Source organism: Pteropus alecto, unplaced genomic scaffold, assembly GCF_000325575.1.
Source record: "Pteropus alecto unplaced genomic scaffold, ASM32557v1 scaffold7, whole genome shotgun sequence".
In the NCBI taxonomy this organism is placed as follows: domain Eukaryota; kingdom Metazoa; phylum Chordata; class Mammalia; order Chiroptera; family Pteropodidae; genus Pteropus; species Pteropus alecto.
The window spans coordinates 39,263,625-39,284,697 of NW_006494614.1; the positions used below are offsets into that span (position 1 = coordinate 39,263,625).

Consider the following 21,073-nt stretch of genomic DNA (forward strand, 5'->3'; position numbering starts at 1 on the left):
ATATAATATAATATAAAATATAATATAATATAATATAGGAGTTTTCTATACTAAAGTTTTATAATTGCCTATCATTAGATCATACCTATTCAGATTTATACTCTATCTTAATTTTAAAGCAATTACTCAATTAAGAAATATATTCATAAAACAATGAATATTTTTGTCATTAATGCATTGTTTTAGAAAGGTTTGGTGTTAAATAGTGCATGACTCATTTGACTTGTTCACTTTTATAAGCTATGGTATAAGATAAAGAACCATAGAAATTGCCTCCTTTTTCATTGAATTTTTCTGACACTTCTTTCTTGTTCAAATGTTTTCTCATATATTCTTAGTTTACCCTCCCAATAAGCCTATGATTTGGGAAGAATGGATCTTACTCTCATTTTATAGTTGAGTAAATATGAACTCAGATGGGTTGGGTGATTCAGCTAAAATAACCTATCATCAGGGGAAGGGAGGTTAACAATTATATCTGAGCATAAAACAGTGTGTCATTCTACCACTGAATACTAGAATGGCTTCAACTGACAGGTATTAGGATTCTAATATTCATATATTATTTTTATATGTGAAATTGGAGTGGACTTCCAGTTTCCAGTCTAACATATAAGAGCTTAGAAGTTGTCTCACTCACCCTCACAACAAGAAAAAAGCTGAACAAACTGAAAATCAACCATTCTTCTTAGATTCATCACAAAATTGAGGTTAGAGGGCAAACTACTGCCCTAAACACCAGAGACAGACAAATACAGACAATCATAGCTTACCAGGAGCAGAAACCACCAGTGGAAACTGGTAGGACCATTTAAAGGGTAATTGACTAATTGCAGGAGACTAAACTTGTAGACTAGCTTGAGAAATAAAACTGTCTTGGGTCCCAGCTTTAGGAGAACCCCTTACATTCCTAATACTGCCCCACCCCCATGCCCTTTAGGTTCTCAGGGAGAAGATCTGAGAAAAATACCCTGAAACTTCTCCCACAGGGGACAGGAAAAGTAGACATTTTGAAATACACTCAGAGCACTCTGTTCTGCTCAACTCTGTTCTGCCTTTGCCTGCCCTTAGGAGAAACTATTTTACCAGAGCATAACTGACCCGGGTGAAGGGAAATACCCAATTCCATCCTCTTCTAGCCTTCCCATTCAATTTACTAGATGGTAGGGGGAAGTTGGGGTTGTGAGGGAAAATGAGAAGTATTTGAGAAGGTCACAGCCCAAGGACACAGGCTCACTGAAAAACTAAAACTTAATCATTGGATTGGATTATAGAACACTTCACTGCCCCAAACTTTACTACCACATCAATCGGCCTCCTGTGTATAACAAAGGATTACAGCCAAAAGACCTGCAAGCCTCTGACCTTACTTAGAAAGGAATATCAGGAGGATACAGAAAAAAGAATACTAGAGGAAATTTAGCCTTTGACACAATAGCTGCAGCAACAGTAAACACAGCCTAACTCCCAGACAGATAAACAGAAAACCTCATATTAGAGGTCTATTTACCTCAGTTACTTTTACCCAATACATCATGTCTGATTTTTAACAAAAAAATTATAACACATGCTAAAAGGCAAAAAACACAATTTGAAGAGACAAAGCAAGCACCAGAACCAGACTAAGATGTGGTAGAGTTATCAGACTGGGAATTTAAAATAACTATGATTAATATGTTGAGGGCTCTAATAAGTACTACAATGCAAGGACAGATGGATACTATAAGCAGAGAGAAATACTAAGAAAAAATTTTAAAAAGGGCTAGAAATATAAAAGCACTGTAACAGAAATGAAAAATGTCTTTGATGGGCTCATCAGTGGAAATGACATGAACAAAGAAAGAATCAGTGAGCTTCAAAATATGTCAATAGAAACTTCCAAAACTGAAAAAGAGAAAAAAAAAAAAAGAATGAAAATGTCAGAACAGAATATCCAAGATCTGTAGGACGTTTAGAAAAGATGTAATAGAATTGTAATGAGAATACCAGAAGGAGAAGAGAAAGAAAGAAAGAAAGAAAGAAAGAAAGAAAGAAAGAAAGAAAGAAAGAAAGAAAGAAAGAAAGAAAGAGAGAGAGAGAGAGAGAGAGAGAGAGAGAAATATTAGACTTTAGATTCCTGTACCTAAATCAGTGCCTAGCACATAGATTCAGGAACACAACCTAGCACCTGGCATATAGTAGGTAGTCAATAAGTGTTGGTTGAATAATTGCATTTATAAATGAATAACTGGATGAAGGAAGGAAGGAAGGAAGGAAGGAAGGAAAGGAAGGAGGAAGGAAGGAAGGAAGGAAGGAGAGAAAGGAAGGAAAAAAAATAAAAAGAAAAAAGAGAAAGAAAGGGACAAAAGAAATATATTTGAATAATGGCTGAGAATTTTCCAAAATTAGGGACAGACACCAAACTATAGAGCAGGTAGTTCAGAGAACACCAAGTAGAATAAACACAAAACACAAAACAAAAACAAAAACCTATACCTAGGCATATGGTATTCGAATTGCAGAAAATCAGAAATTGGAGCATGCATCCAAAGTATAAAGGATTTTTCCCCCAAAATTAATCTTATAACTTCTTGGTCTCCTTTCCTTCCTTTTGGACTCTCTTCATATAAAATCTCTCCTATCTGAGAAACATGGTAGAACTGTTGCAGGGGGCTGTACCACCTAATTATTTTCTTCCATAATTAAGGAAAATGCATGTAAATATAAATAGCAAAAATAAAATATTCTATTAATTTTATCTCCCCAAAGGGACTTAAGTTTCTTGAAGTTAGAGATTCTGTATTATATAATTCCAAATTCCTTAAAGTGTCTAGTACTGTTTATACTGAACAAGAAAATGAAATGCATGTTGAGAAGCAAGTGTACTACACCGAGACCTGCACATTAGGACTGAAACTTGGTGGAGAGTTAAGTGACCAATCAAATAAGATTAAATAGTTTTGAAGTATTATTTAATACTTAAAAAGTAAAACTCCCTCCCTCCTTCCCTCCCCCCCTTTCTTCCTTCCTTTCTTCCTTTCTTTCTTTCTTTCTTTCTTTCTTTCTTTCTTTCTTTCTTTCTTTCTTTCTTTCTTCTCTCCTTCTGGTATTCTCATTACAATTATATTACAGATTTTCTAAACGTCCTACAGATCTTGGATATTCCGTTCTGATATTTTCATTCTTTTTTTTTTTCTCTTTTTCAGTTTTGGAAAGCTTATTTCCGCTATGGTCCCATAGTATGTTGAGCATCTACAAGACCTGCAATGATTTGTTTACAAGTCCATTTCTCCTGTTAGACTATAAGCTCCTCTAGGACAGAGATCACATCTTTCTTCCTCCTTTAATTGTGAAAAGCATTTAATTCATATTTGGTAAATAAAAAGTTGAGAGATACTTGAATACAGGGAAGATAGTCTAAAGGCATTCTATAGTAATAAGTTTATGCCTTTTAAAGCTTGTGTTATGTGCTGTTGAGCCAGCTCTGACTCTCAGTATCTTATGAATGAGTGATGTTCAGTGTCCTGCCCTCGACAGCCCTGCTCAGCTCCTGTAGACTCATGCCTATGGCTTCTTTTATGGAGTCAGTTCATTTCATTTTTGCTCTTCCTCTAAAAATGTCTTCTATTTTTCCCAGAAATATTTCTTTCCCCAAAGAACCCTGCCTTCTCATGATGTGACCAAAATAAGACAGCTTTAGTTTTGTTATACTTTCCTCCCAAATGTTATATTTCAGAATAATTTTGAAGAAGTTCCCCCAGAAGAAGAGATATACTCCTCTGCCCACAAACCCGATCTTCTTAGGGAGATGGGATCCCCACTCATTCCCCTTCTACCCAATGACTTTAATATCTGTTTCCATTGGCACCATCTCTTTTTTCCCCTGAGCTGGTGTCCTTTTCATGGGGGAGGGGGGGGACCTCAAAACAGAACTACCAAACTTCTTTGCATTTATCCAATCACCTTTCCACCTTCCATCTTGTTTCCTTCCTTCCTTTAACTGCTAAACATCTTGTTTCCTTCCTTCAATTGTTAAATATCTTTCCTTCCTTCTTTTAATTGCTAAACTTCCCAAATGTGAGATTGTTCGATATATTCACATTTACAACTCCACCACATCATCGAGACTAGTTAACATTAAAAAATTTCTGACTGAACTCAGAAGTCATTTCTCAGTTTCTCATCCACTTTAAGTTCTCTGTGTTTTAAAACATTTCCATAAAGCAAATGATCCTTTTATGAAGTGAATAAGCACACACTAATTTATCTGTTTCCTGTAGTTGCTCAGAAGAAAGGCAGGTTTCCAGGTTGGGGTGCTGCCAAAAAGGGCTGTCTGAGCCTCTCACGTAGAGTTAGAGTTTGGGGTTTGGCTCCCCAGAAGTCACCAGTCAACATAATTACTGTTCCAGAGCTGACTCATCCTAACTCATAAGAGACCCAGAATAAAAATCGAAATGCTGAGTTATTGATTGGCATGAGAAAATATAACTGTTGGGTGGAGTTAAACCTTCTATCAGCTTGATCATCACATTATTTGGGAAGCTTCATGGAACAAAAAATATCTAAAGATTGCTGGCCACAATAGAATCAGGATAAGGGAAGTTAGCTACCTAATTTGAATATTTGAATGATATTAGGACTCTGATAGCATGACCTATTTATCTTCTCTTACTCCTCTCTGCAGTATAGGAATGTGCCATGCCAATTTGTTCTAATTACGTTATTTCTATACTTTGTGACTAAACCCCTCTTCTTAATCACCCACCTACCTATTTGGCTGTAAAATAAGTCTTTAAGATCCTGCTAGGTCATGACTGTTGGGTTTTCCATCGTTTAGGGTATTCAAAAGTACATCCCCTAGATCCTGAAAGTAATTCCAAGTTAGGTTCCAAATATTTGAGCAAAGGCAACATTGTTGGAACAATGTTAGTATAAAATGACTGTATTATTAGTATGTAATATAAATGAAATATTCATTTACTACTTGTTCATTTATTTTGTAATATACTAACATTTGTTATAAGATAAGCAGTTGCAAGGGCCAGAAGTTTAATAAAAATTTATGTGAGAACAACTGAAAATTGAGAAAATTTAACTCATAAACTTTCTCCCCATGAATTGAGAAATGACCACTATTATTTAGTTAGAATGGGATGGTGCTAGTGCAGAGCATAATTTGAGGACTTCTGTTATATAGTTACTGAATACTTCTGATGCTTGAACAACAATTATTTCTTTATTATAAACGCAGAAACTGTGTAGAGAGGCAAAATGGTTTATAGTACACATCTGCTTTATAAAACTTGGAAGAAAGAATTCTCTTTGTTAAGATTTTTAAATCTTATATGATACCTGTTTCCAGAGACAAATCAGCATTTTTTAAATCCTTAAGAATATTGTCCCGAATAAATATATTTTACTATAATATGGAAAATGTTACTACAAATGACTAGAATGTGGTCAAGTAGCATAGTTTATGTATGCTTTGTCATTTACTTGGGGAAAGTCACAAGTTCTGTAGAACATTAGCAAAACTCAAAATCACCTGGCAGGTTTGTTAAAGCAAACTGCTGAGCTCAGCCTTCAGGGTTTCTGATCCTGTAGGTGTTGGGTGGCGGAACCCAAATTTCCAATAACAAGATGTAGATGCTGCAATCATACCTTGAGGACCATTGCTCTATTCCATGAGCTATCTTCAGTTTAACAAGCCCTTGGTTATCTCTCTCGCATTCTCTACAATGATTCAACAAACCTTTATCACTTCATACCTGTTTTACTATATCATCCCTACTTTTTCAGCATTCCCACTTTCCTACATTACAGGGAAAATTGGGGGCATAGGGTAAGAATTGTCTTAAATTCTTATTCTTTTCTCCTGTCTATCTCTTCCATTTTAAGGCTCATCTTACTTCCTGAACTCTTGATCAAAAACCTTCCCATGTCTTCCAGGATCTAATTCCATCTTAGCATCCTAGAGATTTTGTCATTGGCCCTCTTCTATCTCATGTTTAATCTTTCCAACTTTACCAGCTTCTTCTCCAAAGCTTATAAATAAGCTCAAGTCCTTGATCTTGAAAATCTATTTTGCGACTTTGAATATTTCTCTACTTTGAATATTTCTCCAGCTACTCGCTTTTTCACAGGCCACTTTCTTGGAATGATAACTCACTTCATTTCTCAACTTCCTTATTTACTCTTCCCTTTTCAAGTTGTTACAACCAAGTTTCTAATCCTATCACTCTACTGAAGCTGCTTTGCCAAAGGTTACTTTGAACTGGCTAAGTCTAATATGAGTACCACTAATCTCTCTCTGAAACTCTCTGCTCTTCTAGTTTCTGTGTCACCACCACCTTCTCAGCATTCTTTGTAGGCTCTTACTTTCCCTCTCCCATTGAAGATGGGTGTCTAAAATCCAATCTTTGACTCATTTCTCTTTGTTCTATGCATGCTCTTAGGCATTTCACTTTCCCCTGTTGGCTTCAGTTGTTACCATAGATACTTTTGAGAATGTTTTTAGGCTAAGTCTAGGAACAGGGCTAAATTCCACATCTAAGTGATATGTGTAGAATGCTATATGTTGTAAGCTGTATGCTGTTGGTTCCCAAATCTAGATATCTATCTATTCTCTTGAGCTTCAGACTTTATTCTAATCTCTATCTACACCATTCTGTCTGAATAGTCCATTTGCCTACTGGTTATAGCCATCTGAAATTTTGTGTGGTCATTTTAAACTCAAAATGTCTAACCTGCCACTAAGTAAGTTGAGAGACCTTGGACTCATCCTCGAGTTTGCTCTTTGCTTTGCTGCCATACCAGTAGCTAAGTTCTATAAATTCTACTTCCTTAGTATTTTTCCTGTCATCTATCATTTCCACTCTATTGACATAGCTCTAGCCCATATTGCCTCTTTCCTGGATTGTTGGTTCTTTCCAATTTTTCACCCTTCCATCATCCTTTGTTGCACTTTACTAACAATTTACTAACAAATTTAATCAGGTCATTACATTAGAAAATATATATATATATATTTCCAAGCTTCTCCCCTCTTTTTATTAAAGCCCAAATTCCTTAACATAATGCATAAGACTTTCTTTGATCTGGCCCCTACCAAGTTTCCAGCTTCTGTTCTTATATCCTATGATTCCATCATACTGGACAACTTGCAATTCCCTCTAATACACTGTAGCTTTGCTCATGCTGCTCTCACTGCCTAAATTATCCTTCTTCATTTTGTTCAGCTATTACTTACTTTTCTAGACTGAGCTTTGAGACATCTTCTTGATAGTAAGAATAATAATAATGGAAAACAACATTTATTAAGTGCTTATTATGTGCCAGGTACTTTTACATTGTCATGTAATCCTCACAAGACTTAGAAATTTATATCATCCTTGATTTATGGACGAAGCAGCTGAAGCTCAGAGAGGTTGCCTTCCTTGACATTTTTCTCCTCACTCAACACAGCACCTTCAAATGACTACTCCCTATTTTGTGTCTGTGTGAAATAATTTCTATTACAGCTGATAGTTTTGAATGAAATGATCTCCAAATTGTTTAAGAAACTATATTAGTAAGCTGCTGGGGTGGCCAGTAATTATTCAAAGTTCTGGAGCCATTGTAATCTAAGAAAAGAAAAAAGGATAACCAAACTACTCAGTATTAGAAACAAATAGAAATTCGTGGGTAGGAAAGACTAGAGAAAGATAGAACAGGAAGAAGAAAGGGAGGAACTGTAGAGAAACACGGTGTGTGGTAGGAAGGCTTTTTAGAATAGGCATTTACTTCTGTTCCTGTGATGTAAACCACTTTCATCATTTCAAAACTTTAGTAAAAATCAGCTGTCTCCACAGAGCTTTAGGAAATGGCTTTGGAGTAAAATCAAGAATAGGGTTAAGTTCCATATCTGAGTGGATGTTTGTGGAATAAGGACAGTTGGCAGCTCATCCACGAACTTCAGTAATTTAGTTCAAATGGAAGTTCAAGAAGGGACTGTGGAAGCAAGAGGGGACTGTGAGAACATTAGCTCCCCAGAAATATAAAGAAATCTTGGCCTGGGAATTGGGCATCAAATGAGGTGGAATGGAAGCTTAAGCCAATCTTAATTTACAGGTTAGATGTCAGAGAGATCTGGCTAACATTTTGGTTACATATTATCGTAGCACTTTTGCTTTTGTTATATGGCTTTATCCCTTCTATTTTTATCAGTAATGTCTTTTGGAGGGCAGAAACTCTGTATTATCATTTTTCCAAGCCTAGCAATGACTGATGTGCTTAATGGGTCCTCAATAAATTTTTATTAAAACAATAATTGTCACATTGACATATATTTATTGAATTAGGAAAATATAAAACCCTAACACTTGAGGTAGGATCTTGTATTTAATTTATTTTGATGCCTAATGCATTAAAAATATAAACATCATAAAAATTACTCAATAGCTAATTAAAAACCAGAAAACAATAACTGTAAATTACTGGACATTTTCAATGTGTCAGGAACTTTTCATTTAAATTCTGATAACAACCCTACCACATAGGTGTTCTTATTCCTGTTTTACAATGTAATATTTACACTTATTTTCTGAGAGGTTGAAAAATTTGTCCAGGGTGTTATGGCTAGTAAGTGGCACCATCGTCCATATTCTCTACTCTATACCTGAAAGAATTAATACAGTTGTTTTAAATATATTCTGGAAAGAGAAAATACGGCTTACATGGCACCTATAAAAAGCTAAAAATAAAAATTACTTGGTCAAATCTGTTGGTATGGTTCCCTGATCACTATTTACCAATTGATCTGAGCACTCTTTAATCAAAACAGGTTTTATGCATCCAGCCTCAGAGTGTGAACTAGGAACAGCAGGTTGCATTAGCTATACTGTGGTTTAGTTCACTCATGACACTAATTAATTTTTGGCCCTATTTCCTTGCATAATAAAAAAAAATAAATATATATGCAATAAAATTGAGGTAGGTTTTCAAATAAATCACTGAAATAGATTCAACTTTACATTTAAATATTTCAGGGAAGATATTTCAGAGACTGGATATTTCTATATATTTGTCTTCACTGTAATGTCAGATATTGATAAACCCCCTTCCCAAAAAAGTCATTTTATTTTTTATTTCTTTAACAAGGGGATGTTTAGGTTTCCTCACATCTTCTTTAAACAAAAGTGAAATATTCTTTGATATGTTAGAGAGGTTTAGATAAGCCTCTATTATGGGAGCAGGATTAGAAAATAAATTATTATTAAAAAATTATAAACAAACTTTCATTTCCATAAGAACCTACTTAATGATGGCAAAAACATTACAGACAATACAAATCTTGTACTTATTTTATGCCTAAAATTGAATTTTTTATCTCTATACCCACCCAATATACTCCATCCCGTTTTTTCCATCTCAGTTAATGATGACAAATTCATTTTTCAGTTTCTCACAACACTTAAGAGTCATCCTTAATTTCTCTCTTTCTCAATATTTCGATCTGTCATTAAATTGTACTGATTTTCAAAATATGTCAAAAATCCAATCATGTTTATGGCATGTACTTTAGCAACCTGAGTATAAGCTTGGGTTACTACAATAAGACCTGTTACTCTACAGACTATTTTAGAGCCTAAATCACATAATAGCCTCCCAGTCCCAGGTACACAGGCCTTTCACCATCTGACTTCCTAGTACCTCTGTTACTTCATGTTATACTTTTTTCTTTCTAGGATACTCTTTGACTGCTAAAATGGCCCCTGGCCATTCCTGCAACTTGCTAAGTCTGTTCCCACTTCAGGACCTCGGCATGCATTGTTGCCATTGTTTGGAATGCTCTTTCTTTAGCTGTCTGCAGCAATCTCCTTCACTTTTTCAAGTCATTCTTCAAATGCCACTTTCTCAGTGAGGCCTACCCTGCTTGCCTATTTAAAAATTGCAATTCTCCCACCATTCCTCCTGTGTTTTATCTTATTCCATATCCCTTCCCTGTTGTAAATTTTTTTCCTCTGCCTTCATTCACAGCCTTCTAACATTCTTATATAATTTAGGTATTTATTTAGTTTATTACCCAACTCTTCCTACTAGAATGTGAGTTTAATGATGGCATGGATTTCTGTTTTGTTCATTACTATACCTGCAGCTTCTAGAACAGTAGGCCCACAATAGATATTTGTTGAATAAATGAAATAATTAGCCCACATCACTTATACTCAGCAAATAGACCTTATCTTCAAGGGGAGAAATGTACAAGTTGTTTGTTTCCAGTACAAGAAGTATTACACATTGGATTCCATGGAAATGGGAGCATGTGACTAGAGAGTTCAGAGGCCCTTTGAAACCCTGATATACTATGATTCCTTTCCCACTCTGAATCTTAAAAACATGATTATTTGCTCAGCAGATAAACATTCATTTTAAAAGATCCTAGAGTGTTAAACCTACAATAAGAGTTCCAAAGATGATAGTCATGATTATAGTTCTACAAGCTGCTCAGTATAGCATTTCTTCTCTCATCACTGTGCTGTTTGTCCTACTTTGAAATATACGAATGTAACTGTAAGGTAAGGGAAGCCAATTTGATTACACTCCAAATAACTATGTGATGCTCCTCTCTCTCATGTATCAATAGATTTGATTAGTATATAGTTTTTCACGTTGGTCTTTCTTTTGAAATGCATAACATCATTTGAACATCCAAGTTCAAAGCAAGAGCCCAGGATATTCATGTAATTTTTGGTAGCACAAATATAAATGTTGAAATTGTTCTGTACAACTTTAAGATCCATCCTTTGGTCATTCCTATTTTAAAGGAGCATAGACTTTTAAGGCTGCATGGTTTTAGTTATTAGATCATCTCATTTTGTGGATATGAAAACTAAAGCCCAATGATGTTAAGTGACTTGCTCAGGCACCACAGAACTCAGTAATCTTTTTGGTCAGAAAATTGTTCTAAAACTAAAGCAAGATAACTTTGAAATTGCAATTGAAAAAATAGTTCTTAATATCAGGAAATTAGCTGAATATAGCAATAATGCAATATGCAGTTCTAACCATGGTTACTATATAAGCATTAGAAATCTAAGGCCAATATAGAAAAGGATAAAATAATTGATATACAGGAAAAGAAAAACTCTCCACAAGCATTCTAATAAGAGTCACAGATCACAAAAGAGTAAGAATTTGCAGGTCACCTGAAGTGAATTGTCCCCATGGAATCCACATGAGAAGCAGAAACCACTTTACCACAGAGATGGTTCCATATTAGGCATGACTTCTGCTATTCTTTGGAGAATTAGGGCTTCTTTTATTACCTAATCTAGCCATTTTTTTTTAAAATGCCAAGAGGCATTTCTACTTAGATATGTGCACCTTGTTTTTGTACTATGAATCTATAAGAAAGTTATTATGCAAGAGGAATGTAAAAGTCTACAGTAACAATGCTTCTCTATCCTTTAACGGCTTTGTTCAAGGGATGGAGACATTTTTGTGGTGTAATGAATTCACTTGGTCTCCTGATATGTTTTCTCTGCATACTTTGGAAATCACATATTTTTCTGAGATGTGGTAGTCCTCAATGTCTTAATTTCAGCAACAGCTTCATTGTTCTAGCTTTGTTATAATTAAGATACCATAGTAACATTGATAGTTTGGGATATTTGATATTAATCTAATAGAAAATATTTTTGACCCTTTGTGTACAGCAGTGCTCTCAAATTACAAACAAAATTACGGCTAAGTCAAATTTTTAAAAATGGACTTAATGGATTCCATGAGGTAGGACCATTAGGATAACTCATGTGACTTCAAAGCTAAGATCTCTGCCAACAGCACAATTCACAACTCTCTAAGAATGAATTTTCGAGCTCCCTCTACCAGAGCTTTGTTTAACTCAGTTTCCTTTCTCCATGGTTCACTTTTATTGACTCCTCTTGTATGTGTTTATATGTTGGTGAGATACCAGAAGCCTGAGAGTAAGAGGATCTGGGCTCTGTTCTGAAAAACTAGGTCAAATCTGGTCTCCATCTGAAGCAGGTAAACTCCTGTGCAAGAACTACTATGACATTAATTGAACATAATTTTAATTGAAACGATCTGCTTTGGATTATATTTCCTTAAATGTAATAGTAATTTTTCTCTTTTCTATTTTCTTGTAATATACTCGAAAGGGCTTTTCAACTATTGTATAAAGCAGTCTTCCTTTGTAAGAAATTATGACAATTCTTTCTCCAATGTTACTTTCCCTTACACTCTACACTTTGCCCAGCATTGAATTGAGCCCTGATTTACACATCATGGTAAGCTTTTACATCCTAAATATATCGATTGTTTTGGAACTTTTAAGTATTTGGCAAATATTGAAATGTTGGGAAGATTAAGGTAATCTAAACACAAAATTAAGAGAAGACGCAACTACAACCATGCAACTACAACCATACAACTACACACACAACTACGATCAGAGAAAATAACCAAGTAAGTTGCTATTTTAAGCAATATAAGCAAATAGGGGGCAGGAAGGGATCGTTTCATAACACAAATATTTATAGACAAGATAATAATTAAAGCAGTAGTACTTTAAAAGACCTAATTAAGGTTAGTTGAACCTCTGAAATATTTTATATTTGACTTAATAGGAGTGGACCAAAGTCATTGTCTTACGACTGTATTATTTAAAGAGCTACATCTGTATCAATCGAGTGTGAGAGAATATGATGTACAGTTCAAAAGTGGGGGCACAGGAGTTAAAATAAGGAGGAACAGGCCAAAATCCTAAGGAAACATATAGGATCATCCAGAAAGAACCTTGAAGTAGAAGGTTCCAGTGATGAAAACGTGGGCCGTTAAACTGCCTGAGCTTGGTAAAATGTGAGTAGGGGGAAAGATTCATTGCGGACCATCATTTTCCACCGCCTCTCTAACGACTTTGTGAAGGGGCTGGGTGGTGCGCTGGAGCCGGCGACAAGAACTGGCGTTTCATGGTCCTAGAAAGGGTTCCATGTCCACATTCTGGTACTGCGGTCCTTTGGGGGAGCGGGTCTTTCTTATCTGTTTCCCTTCACTCTTCTGAAAAGCACAATCCGGCTAAAATCCTGGTTCACCCCAGCTCCTGAAGATAAACTGACACCGGCCAATCTCTGACCTGAAGTTGAAAACAAACTTCCAGTGTCGGTCACCGATTCCCTGGAAAATCTTAGCCCTCTCTGCCCCTTTCTTAAAGACGCCAAGCCTGGCCCTTGAGCACCCTTTGGTTTGAAACTCAAACCCGCTGCTCTCTCGCAGAGGCCCCGCGGTAGGGTCTCCCACCCCCAGCCCCGCGGGCCGCGCAAGACTGACGCTGGGTAAGAGACCGCCCTTGCCCCCACACGCTCCACCCCCAGAGAGCCTGGCGGAAGTGGCTTGCTCGGGAAAGACCGCGCGCCACCTGGCCGATCGCGCATGCGCCAGGGCCCGCGCTGCTAGTACTGCGGGTTTCTGTAGCGCTCCCTTCTTTGGTCTCCGCAACCCACGGCTGACAGAGTTCTGCTCACGCCATCTTGCGCCCCCACCCCCTCACCCCGCCCCAGCCGAGTCACCTTTTTCCTTTCTACACTCTCAGCACCCCTACCCCGCCCCTATCCATCCGTGTCCCGGGCCGCAGCAGCCGAAACCGCACCATCTCCACCCCCACATTCTCCACGCGGGACGCGCAGCCGTGCCTACAAGTGTTCTTAAAGCAGAGGTTGTTGGTGGCGTTGGGGGCGGGGCGGGCAGGGTCGAGGACGGGAATCGGGAGGGACACCGTGCGGCGAGTCCCGCGTCTCTGGGCCCCGGCCCTGCCCTGGACCCTGCCCGAGGGCGGCCGCAGCGGGGTAATATTGGCGTTTGCACTGGAGGGGTGAAAGGAAGACGGTCGTGAGAGGCGCTGGCCTGGCCCGGCGCCCCGGTTCTCCCGCGGGGTGTGGATTTGGCTCTTGACTCCTCCCCGTCGGCTGGTGGGCGTGGGACGAGGGGAGCTGGGCAGGCGAGCGGGAGCGGGGGTTGCTGGAGTGTGCTAAGTCCCTTCCGCGTGTCAGCTGGGTAGTGTTTGGGGGAAGAGTCCTTAAAGAAGGAAATTGTTGCTTTATGGGCAGAGGGTAGAAGAAGAGTTAAGTAGCGTTAATAAACTCTTTCTGAGTGAGTCCACATCTGTGACCCCCTAGGGTAATTGTTTAGCATGATTTTGGCTGAGTGTTCTGGTCTATAAAATGGGGATAGTAATAGTTTAGTTCAGAATTGTGAGGATTATATGAGGTAATACACGTTAAATGCTTACAACAGCGGCAGGCACAGTTACATGTTAACTGTAATTTTGGTCTTGTTTTAAGAAGTTCGGAATGACTGTGACTTTGTTTTCTAAATTAAAAATCAAGATTCTTGGTGTGACAAACGATAGTGTATTTATAGGGGCAGTGGAATGTAATACCCTGAGAGCGGATCCTGGACATGTGTTATTAACGTACACGTGGATAAATTAGCATAACTCCATGAGGCTGATAGAAACTTTCTTTAGAAATAGTGTATATTTACGGGAGAGGAGAGGATCTAGGGTCTTGTGTATATGTGAGGGGCAGAACTTTGTAAGTGCAATTAAGTTAGCTCTGCAAAGATTTACTTGAAGACTAAATTGAAGATAGAATTTGTAGAATTTTTGGTAGATGTTACAGAGTCTGGATTTGAATGTGAGGAGAAATTCCCTGCCAGTACTTTGCAAAAATAAAATACACTTTATTATGCTGTTGCAAGTTTCTTGTCTCAGAATATTCAAGCAAAGATCTAGAGCAGCCTAGGTCTAGAGCATGACTGTCCTATAGGACTCTGCCATGATAGAAATATTCTGTAATATGTGCTGTCCTAATATGATATCTACTAGACACAAGTGGCCCTTAAGCACTTGAGGTGTGGCTAGTGCACTGAGGAACTTAATTTTTAATTTTATTTTAATTAAATGTAAATAGCCACATGTGGCTAGTGGCTGCCTTATTGGACAGAATAGGTCAAAAATCTAAATTTTGAGACCCCCTACCACTTCTTGATTTGGTTGTTTTAAGTTCAAGGAGCCAACTCTTGAAGCATTCATTGCCTTAGGGAATCATAATTATATTCAAATAATGCCTTTCATTAAATCACTATAGTTCAAAGCGTGGGTCTGTTAGTAGTTATTTACAGCTTGACAAATTAAAACAAAATATTCTTTTGTCTCCTAGGTTGTACAGCTAATGCCAGATTCATTTGGAGAGCCATAACAGTACTAACTGGAGTTTCCTTTAATCATTACTGTATTGTGACCATGGGTTTCCTCTTTTATCACTTTGGTTAGTTTCAGCAAAAACTTCAGCTCTTTAAATCCTGAATTTTTTTTCCATTGAAAGATGCATTGGGCCGTCTTAGAAATTGTTTTGTTTTGTGGTTATGTGTATTCAGAACTTTTGAAGAGATAAGTTTGAAATTTGGTAATATTTTGCCAGATTACTTTCTTTGGAATATGTGGATCTGTTTCTTTTTCAAGCAAATGTTTATAATGTAAAATTTGAAAATAAAACTTAAAAAAAGCTTTATAGCCCTTAATTCTGGCCTGATAGCTGTAAAATGGTGACCTTGGTCTCAAGGCTGAAGATAATTGTTGGATCTGGAAAAAAAACTTAAAGCTTATGAATTAAGTATATGTGGAGAATGACCCATTATATACAAATAAAAGTGGGTTGCTCTTATGTAGGGTGACATACCCTACTTTTTCTGGGACTGTCATGGTTTTAGAGCCTGTTTGTTCCAGTATAATTATTAATAGAGCCCCTTTCACTATCAAAAATGTCCCAGTTGGAACCATATAATAATATGATCACCTTACTCTTAGGTTTTTTGAAATTCGTAATATGTAATTTTAGGAGGATTATCCATATTGCAATCATAGAAATGTACTTGCTTTTAAGTAGTGAAAAAATTCTTGCTTATGTGTTAAATAATAGATGAGATATCTGTAATAAGGCCAGCAAATGACTTGTTCATTTGAGCCAGGGTAATTGAGAAATTTTGCTTTTCTTTTTGTAATTGGATAGACATCTTGGGCAGCTTGATTTTTGGTCCTCTCTGAAAAAATGATCTTTTGGTGTAAGAGGCAGCAAGGAAAGTTAGGCCATGTCAATCAAATCAGAAGATTGAGTATTCTTGTTCAAAATAACACCCATTTTATTTTATGGTGAAGTCGAACGGTGAAATCAGACAAATTTGCTTATATATTAAAATGTTAAAATTTTGCTTATAGTTCATTTTAATAAGGAAAAATAATTCAGGCAAATACACTATTATATTAATTGAATTTATACTCTAGTAAATAAAATATTTTGAGAGTCAAACACACCTGGTTTGAGTCCTCACTTTGCTGAGGGTTAAATGAGGTAACCCATACAATGTGTTGGGCACAGCAAAGCACCTTAGAAGTATTCAGTAGATATTACCTGCTCTAGCCTTAAGGTTATTGAATAATGAATCTGGAAGATATATTAATGTTCTGTGATGCATTTTGAATAGGTGCAAAGAGCACTTAAAACTAATTCCGAAAACCTAGGTTTAGCCCTTTTCTGCCTTATTCTCTCTCTGTGATATCAGTTAAGGTATTTATTTTTCTGAGCCTCAGTTTCATCAGTAAAGTATTATTAGTACCTAACCTCATCCCGTCTCCTCACAGGATTGTTGGAGGCCTCAGATGAGAATTACGTAAATTGCTGTCTTGTTTGACAAACATTATTTAATTAGTTTTGTTTCAACTTGCCCTACATACCACCTCCAGTAAAGACTGACCTGAAATCTGCAATAATTGTTGTATGTTTTAATTTGTGAAACAACAAAAATAAAGTATAAGAGGCACCATTACCCAAAATTGTTCTTTTTGATACATAATACTATAAGTCACAATAATGGTGCTTTATTGATCTGGTTATAGTATATTTTCTATACAAAACAACTTTATACTACTGCTAAGAGAGAACCAACATTTTCATGAGTACTTGATGTGTTCTATCCATGTGCTAAATGCTGTATCTTATTTATTTATCCAACATATTGCCACTTAATAGGTTATTCTGATGAGGCTCTTACTTTCTGGAACTGATTGGTCAATTTTTGTTTTTGTTTTTGTTTTGTTTTGCATTATACTACTGCTTCTGATAACATCTAGCTGGTAGTTAATAGATATTGAAAGTTAAGGTAATGAATATGAAAATGGCATGCTAGGTGGCATATAATGTGTAGTAGTTGCTAAAAAATTGCTTTGTTCATTGAATTCATAGGGCAGTAAATTGGAATATATGTGAATATACTTTATAAATTGTAAAATGCTATACAAATATGACATTTTAAAGTCTTGAAGTATACTTTTGCTATTTTAAATGCTATACAGGTTTTATGACTGAATCCTGTGTATTTCACTTTATTCATTCATATTATTCGTTTTCAAATCTATCATTAAAAAACCACTCTTAATCATAACATTCTTTCTCTGAGAATATACATGTTTAATGATAATACTTTGTGGTGTTTTCAAGAAGCTATACTTTTGCTTGAATGATGATTCTTCTGATTCTTCATCATTGTCATGAACTGAGTGCTTTCCATATACCAGGCACTGTCCTAAGTGCTTTATATACATTACTTCATGTAACCTATGAAAGGAGTGTTTTGAATCTCTAAAGATGAGGGAACTGAGGCAGGGAGGTGATGTGACTTGCCCAAGGTCACATGGTAAGTGTTAGAACCTGTATTTGAACTCCAGAGCCCAGTTCTTTAGTGCTCAACTGGCATAGGCAGGTATTTCACAACAAAGTTTACTATGACAAACACATTGTGGAGGTCTTGTTTGTTAATTATGATCAACTTTTATTTGTATGTTCCTTGTGGGATAGTAGAAAGAACTCTGGACCAGGAGTCAGGGGACCTCAGTTTTAGTCCCAGCTGTATCACTAAATAGTGATGTGTCCTTGGGCAGTTCAAGAAACCCCTCTGGACTTCAGTTTCCTCACCTGAAAAATGAGGGATTTGGATGAAATTAGTGATTTAAAAAAACTGTAGTTCTGAACCTCAGATGTCTTTGGTCCCCCTCCCGCCAATTTGCATAGTTATACTTTTGTCTATTATAGCTGTTTTTCCATCTGCCTAAGATTTACTTTTAAGGAAAGAATTTCTGAACTTGCATTTAAAGTCATCAACCTGTAAGATAACTTAATGACAAGTCCCCTAACTTCTACATGTACAAGCTCTCAGTAATTACACATTATGTTAGTGTGTGAAAAGAGAAAGGCATCTTTTACAAATGAAAAAACTAAGGCACTAAAATGGGAGATGATTGGTGAATTTTTGTTAAAATGTGTATGTAGATGGACTGAATATTTCAGGTTATTATCTGCCTGAATCAAAGCCTGTCTTTTGTTAGATTTGTGACCTCCACCCAGTATTTTTCTGTTAGCTTCCTCAGTAGAGGGGAAATACTTGCCTGGTAGGGTGATTGTGAAAAACTATGAGCTAATATAGGTGAAAGACCCTATAAAAACTGAAGTGCTTATACAAATTTCTCTAAATTTTACCTACCTATATGAGAGTAAATCTCCCTTTTTTCTTTTTAGTCACATGAACTATATTTTTAACCACATCAGATATTTTATTGAATTGTTCATATTTAATACAGACTTCTTATAAGGTTTAATATTTCTACAATGTGAATCTAGCTTGGAAGAGAATCTTGATGTTTAAGAGATCTCCCTTTTTGACATTGTTGTCAAATACTTTCCTCTTACCCTTAGACGTATAACTGATTCCAGAATTTTGCATATATCTGAAAAGTTAGCCATTAAGTTATTCAATTATGTAATATTTTATGTAAAAACAAGAGTATTTCAGTATTGGGACAGTAAGCTTGCCATTTTATCCAGGTTTAGATGTTACATATTTTAGGATGATCTGGTAGCCACATTTGCGGTGTATTCTTTAAAAACCATTTTGCAAAGAATAATTTTTTTTTTTTAAACTCAGTACTTCCAGAAGAGAGTATTGGATATGAAAACACATGAACTAGAAACTGACATTAATGTGAGACTAAAGAAGAGAAATAGAATAGAACTTCCTGTGTCTCTGAGTAATCTGTCACTGAGCTTTTATGTCTGTAGGTTAAAAAAAATTGGTCATGTAGCCAACTGGGATATCTAAACACAGTTTATATGTCTGTCTATCTATTGGGAATTTAATAGTTTACAGGTGGTATTCAGATATATTTTTTGAGTGCCCATGATGTGGTTGCTACTGCATTTTTTTATAACGCCCCTCTGAGATAGGCAGAAATTGACGGGTGGAGAAACTGAACTTGAAAGATTGGTTGATCCTTATTTCCAGATTCTACTATATTGATTAATTATCCTTATTAACAAAAACACTATGACCATGACTTTTATTTCATTTTTCTGCCTTATAACATCTGTCACAAAACTTCTGCAGGATTTTATCTCCAGTTAAATGTTTAATAGTTGTCTCATGGCCTAAAGTGAATTCCTTTTTTTTTTCTTTCCAGTCTTTCCAATTTCAGTAAATCATACCACCATTCAACTAGTTGCTCAGACCCCAAACTTTGATCATCCTTGATTGCTCTTCACTTAGACTCCATATCTAATTGATCAGCACGTCAGCTCTGCCTTCAAAACATATTCCAGAAATATGACCACTTCTCACCATCTCTGCTTGTTTCACTAATTCAAGCCACTGTCATCTCTTGTCTACATAACTTTCTAACTGGTCTCCTTGCCTGTACCATTGCTTCCTTAGTATAGTATATTATTATAGTATATTCTCATAGCAGCTGAAGTTACATTTTTAAAACCTAAAACATTTCAAGTCACTTTGGGCTTTGTTGTGATCTTATATTAAATGTCACTTCCTGGTTGAAAACTTGTTTTCATAGCATTTATCACGACCTCAAATTATATTTATTTGCTTTTTCTCTTGCATTATAATGTATCTCTTTTTGTCTAGTTTAGTCCTGTATACCTAGCTCTTAGAACTGTATTTAGCCTGCATTAGGTACCCAATGAATAGTTATAAATGATTAAGCCAATAAATGAATAAGCTTTAAATAATAGAGTGCCTTTGTTGTAAGAGGAGGGAATCAAAAGTAGATACATTGGCTTTGGTACAGGAGAGTAGAGGGAGTTACTAAATAAAGGCTTTTTATTTCTCTGAAGTAGGGGATGTAGTCATCTGCCAATAGTTGGGGGAGAGATTGGGGGCAGCAGTTTATTAATAAATAATTACTATGCACTAAAATATTTATTGTTAAAACAAAAGAATTGGTAAACTGAAACAATTTAGATGTCAGAGAAAGGGGAATTCCTGATGGTCGTGTGTTTGGGAAGGCTTCTTGGTGGTATACTGAGTTTAGGTCAGGCTTTTTCAGGCTTTTCTAGACCACTAGGATTTGGATAGTTGGAGCAGTAACAAGGTATTGCAAGCAGGAAGAACTTAAAGGTTCAAAAAAACTTGGAATGGATACTGAATGATTGATTTAACTACTGCTATAGAGGCTGGAGAGGTCCAGTGAGACAAGTATTGTCCTCCAGGCAAAGGAGAGCCATTGGAGATTTGTGGGTAGAGGAGTAACTCTGGAGTAATATACAGAATTAATTGGAAAGATGGGAGATGGTTTTAAAAGACATTGTGGTAAAGGTATTGATTATGGTGAGATTGGAAAGGAAGGGATTGATTTAGAATTGGTTTTTTATTAATAAGAAAAAAAAAAATAATGCCAGAAACTTGCATATAGACAGAGAAGCAAAAAAAGCCTTGGAGTTTTTGACCTTATTTGCCTGAAGACTGGTGTTGCTCTTATAAAACTAGGATGTTAGACAAGGAAGCAGGTGTGATGAGGAAAATAAATCAGGCAATAATATCACATATTTCAGGTAAGAATTTCTCTGTGAATATGAAGTCTTTGGTAATTGTATTAAAGTGGTGCTTCTCTACTTATAGTATACCTAATAACTTGCCATTTTGATTATTAGGTGTTCCTTATCATTATTTATAGCTTCTTACCCATATTAATTAGAAT

At 36.2% G+C, this 21,073-nt stretch overlaps 1 protein-coding gene and 1 long non-coding RNA gene across 4 annotated transcripts in view; one reads left to right on the forward strand and one right to left on the reverse strand.

Moving 5' to 3' along the window:
* Nucleotides 1–13,426: 13,426 nt before the first annotated feature.
* The window catches only part of SUPT3H (SPT3 homolog, SAGA and STAGA complex component), a 421,152-nt gene continuing 413,505 nt past the window's right edge, over nt 13,427–21,073 (forward strand). Inside the window, exons 1-2 of one of the 3 annotated variants that reach the window (XM_025042944.1) lie at nt 13,427–13,693; nt 15,198–15,305. The gene's annotated coding sequence lies outside the window, so the exon portion shown is untranslated. The other 2 variants (XM_015600445.2, XM_025042946.1) reach the window with 2 other exon arrangements.
* The window catches only part of LOC112474619, a 45,053-nt gene continuing 41,824 nt past the window's right edge, over nt 17,845–21,073 (reverse strand). The window contains exon 3 of the long non-coding RNA XR_003044495.1: nt 17,845–18,005. This is a non-coding gene — a long non-coding RNA (uncharacterized LOC112474619). The remainder of the gene's footprint in view (nt 18,006–21,073) is intronic.